Source organism: Asterias rubens, chromosome 18 (assembly GCF_902459465.1).
Source record: "Asterias rubens chromosome 18, eAstRub1.3, whole genome shotgun sequence".
In the NCBI taxonomy this organism is placed as follows: Eukaryota; Metazoa; Echinodermata; class Asteroidea; order Forcipulatida; family Asteriidae; genus Asterias; species Asterias rubens.
This window is the reverse complement of record NC_047079.1, coordinates 9,392,569-9,396,952: the sequence shown is the minus strand read 5'-3', so window position 1 is coordinate 9,396,952 and position 4,384 is coordinate 9,392,569.

Here is a 4,384-nt window from a genome sequence, read left to right as displayed (position 1 = left end):
CCAGTTCCGTTCCGGTCTCTTGGCTGCCTTCTTCTCATTGAAAATGCTTTCTAAAGACGTCACACCGAAGTATAGTGCTGCCTCACTGTGTCTCTAATGAACGGCGAGACTGGATGGAAGAGGGTTTGGGTGCACTTTAAGAAGGTCTTATCCGATCAATGATGGCTTCCTAATCTGCGAGATGAGTGACTTTGGTCGCGGCCATGTGATGGATTCTTCTGTCCACTGGAGCAGCGACTCCCTGGTTGACGTGCAGCTGGCTGGCTGTCTGTGTCCTCGAGGTCATGTACTCGCTGACATTTCATGCCGTCGTAATCGAAGATGATCAGAACTTACAATGACAAGAAGCGTTGAGATGGATGTTGGGTCGGAGAGTGCATGGTTTAGGCTACCGAAACTACTCACTTATCTCCTTGTACAGTACATTGTACTAAAACTTGTACTAGTATAACTCGTATATATGCATCGTGTACTCGTACATGTACTCGTGCATGTAGTGTACTCGTCCATGTACACATATACTCGTACATATACTCGTAAATGTACTCGTGTACTCATCCGTGTACTCGTGTGCTCGTCCATGTATCGTGTACTCGTACATGTACTCGTGTACTCGTACATATACTCATTCATGTACTCGTGTACTCGTCCGTGTACTCGTGTGCTCGTCCATGTATCGTGTACTCGCACATGTACTCGTGTACTCGCACAAGTTATCGTGTGCTCGTACACGTGTTCGTGTACTCATCCATGTACCCGTGTACTCGTACATGTACCCGTGTACTCGTACATGTACCCGTGTACTCGTACATGTACCCGTGTACTCGTACATGTACTCGTTCTTGTACTCGTGTCTTCGTACATTCGTACTGGAACAAATACTCGTTCCCATACCCGTACTTGTGCTCAATCCCCCAACCATACTCATACTACATAATCGTAAATCATATTCATGGTTGTACCCGTGTACATGTACTTATAATCATATTCTCAGTTGTGATGTATCCCCATGCCCCACGATACTCATTTTCCTTTTACCATTTTTCAGCTCTCTACACAAATATGTTTTTTTTTTCGGTCTGCCACTGCGATTGCCCTGTCTCGTTTGATATAATAATGTGTTCACATTAATATTTAGTAAGTTATAGTAAAAAGTATTTATACTTAACAAAAAATTAACACTTTACTGATAAATACAACAATGTGTCTCATCATTCGTATAAAAACCTACCCTTTGCATTTTTCAAGATTGATTTCAAGAATACGATTCTGTGTTTTGACTTCGCTGTCCTATATCTGCACTTTTTGCAGGAATTGGGGCACCGTTGTTTATGTTGGAGGGTTACATCTGCGGTAGGATAACAAAAATCCATTTAAAAATAGTCAGTTTCCCGCAATGGTTGTCTTGTAAAACGAGGGGTTAACTTTCCATGGTTGAGGTTGTGTTGTTCCTTGACGATGTGCTATCGAGCGGCAGCCGGCAGAACTGTTGAGACCCTTTTTACAGGTCCGACGTTCAATGTTTAGAAACGGAAACCGGTTTTTTTATTGAAATTGATTAGGCCCAATTTCATAGAGCTGCTTAGCACAAAAATTTGCTTAGCATGAAATTTCTTCCGTTGATAAAAACGGGATTTAACCAAATTTCCATTTATATTGCTTGTTACTGTATTCAGCTGATGTTTTCTCATCCTGAAAATCATGTGGAAATTGTTTAGGTTATCCCGTTTTTATCAAGGCGGAAATTTCATGCTAAGCAAATTTGTGTGCTTAGCAGAGCTATGAAATTTGGCCCTGGTGGCGAACAGAGAGTGTAGAAGTAGATCCATGTGGCGATTTGTTAAATAGAGATAAGGACTCCACATTCTTGAAAGCATATTCTTGAAATAAAACAAAATCATCGAAATTGCAGTTTCCGAAGATTATGGGCCACAGAGGAGAGTTATAGAGAAAAAAAACCACACTTTTACGAATTCCGTCTACAAAAATCTTCACAGTCGAAAAATGACATAACGCCGTATGTTATTACCACCCATACGACCTTGCCAATGGATGTGACATATATACGATCGAAATAAAGCAGCTCGAAACAATCACCTCACAGCACGAAACAATCTTCTCGCAGAACGTCAAACTGTATATTATAATCGATTTTGTGTTGATGTAAAATGCATGTCTGCTGCGATGCACAAAGCCTCCCCGAAGCACAGTGATTTCTGCGGTGAAGAAAAAAATGAAGAAAAAAAAAACCGCAGATACAGAATTTATCAAATTTTCATTATTTCAGATTTGTTTGTTGAAATAAAACACGCTGCCGAAAAAAATATATAACTAAATATGGTGTTCCATTTAGGTCACATTTATTCAGAAATCTTTGATGCTCGAATCCAATTTTGTTTAGGACTAAACGATCTTTTATCATATTTATTTTCGTCAAGCCCAGGAAGTTACTTTCATGTAAATGTTGCCAATGTATGCAAAAATATTTTCTTTTTGAAGAAAGATGGAAATACTTTTAAAGGCACTGTACACTTTTGGTAATTATCATAGACCAGTCTTCTCACATGGTGTAATTCCACATGTGCATCAAATACTGGCAATCCTCTTGACCATGTGAACTTCGTTTGCAATAAGTGTGACCTTGTACATTCTTTGGCTGGTCTGGCAGGCAAGATACTGCACTAGTCATATGGGAAAGTTGACAGTTTGTGTCATAATTTCCACATAAACCCAAGAGTTATTAAAGTAAAATCAGGACAAGTTTTGAGATGTGCCCCCTTTCATCACATCACAAGTTGATAAAAAATTGGACTGTGCAATCTCCATGAAATATAAGATTTTATATTTGCTTCAATGATGTGTACAAATCGTGCCTACAGGAATGCCATGCTGGGTGGCTCTTTTCTAACATGTGATGTCACAGGTCACATCGTCCATTATAGCCTTTCGATCTGTGCGTATTTATTGTGTGTTTCTGTTTATCTAATAAAAGAAACGTGACTTAATGTATCATCTATTTTCCACTGTTGTGGTTTGGAAGAGAACGGCGCTGAATTGCCGGGGGTTTCAAATAAAGACTAGGTAAAGTCCGTGTCGAATTAGCGTCTACAGTTACGGCTATGCCTAGATGTCCGAGTCATCATGCACTGGGGTATAGGACGTCCTTAGCAACAACCCTTAGCAACAGCCATAGCCGTAAGATGTTAACTTTCGTTTTAAGTGACACCTGGCTTTGACTCCCCTTCACCTGACGGGATTTATTGACAGTCAATCCTTTGATTTAAGGAGATGTCGCTTCGTTGGCCTTCATCGTGAGATGTAAGCCGTCAACAACCGTCAACATAACATCACTATACGCCGTAGAAGAATGTATCTATTAATAGTTTCAGCTGACAGACGAAGCCGGTAATGAATTTTCTACACGACCTTCGTCGTGTCTTACCCTTAAATCACTTGTCTCGTGCCTTTACACCGTGTCCTTTGAGGAAATGTATGCCCTAAAAACAAAAACATCACCGCGCTATTGCTCTCTGATCTGTCTTTGTAAACCTTGGAGATGTAGGTATAGGGGGGGGGCTTGAGGAACAACCAAAGATGCCACAAAAAGAAAGAAAGAAACCTGGACCATTTCATTAATTCAAGGCAGTCCTTCGAGCCGAGTCCAAGACTATGCAGACCAAAAAATGGGTCGAGTCTTTTGTCGATAAATGGATCAGCGAGAAAACGAATGTCTCGAGAGGTATCCTCGAGACAAATCGGTGGGTTTCGAGCGTGAATTAGACGGCTGATCAGAAGGCTACGGTCCCCAAACATTACGGCTGGTCAAAAGACTACAGTCTTCGAACTCAGTCCCTAAACAATACTCGTTTTCTGATATGACATAAACTGCAGCATGTACTTACAAATCCCACCTCTTCTGCCACACTTTTATTTTTTATTTTGTTGCTGTCCCCTGGTGTGTTTTCCGATTTATGTTTGTGATTGAGAAAGTTTAGCAGATCATAGTCAGCAATAAAGAGCAGTGTTTTGCCCCAAATAATAATTTTGAAGAATGATGGAACAAATTACTGACGATTTGATCAGACCGACAATATAACGCAGAGAGCAGAAGAAGATTGAAAATCAAAATGAAAATGGAAAATGATTTTCAATATTTTGTGAACTCGAATGATCGAATCAGCCTACAGATAAACACTCATACCCGAGGCGTTCATCAACTAGAAATTATAATAAATTACTTCATATAAAAATCGACTGCTTCAGTAAGAGTTCATAATTTTCACCCTGGTGATGGAGCAGACAAAGTATAGTCGGAGTCAGTGGGATTGTTGGTATCAAAATTTCCTTGTGCTCTCAGCAGATGCTTGAATTCGAGAGCTATAGC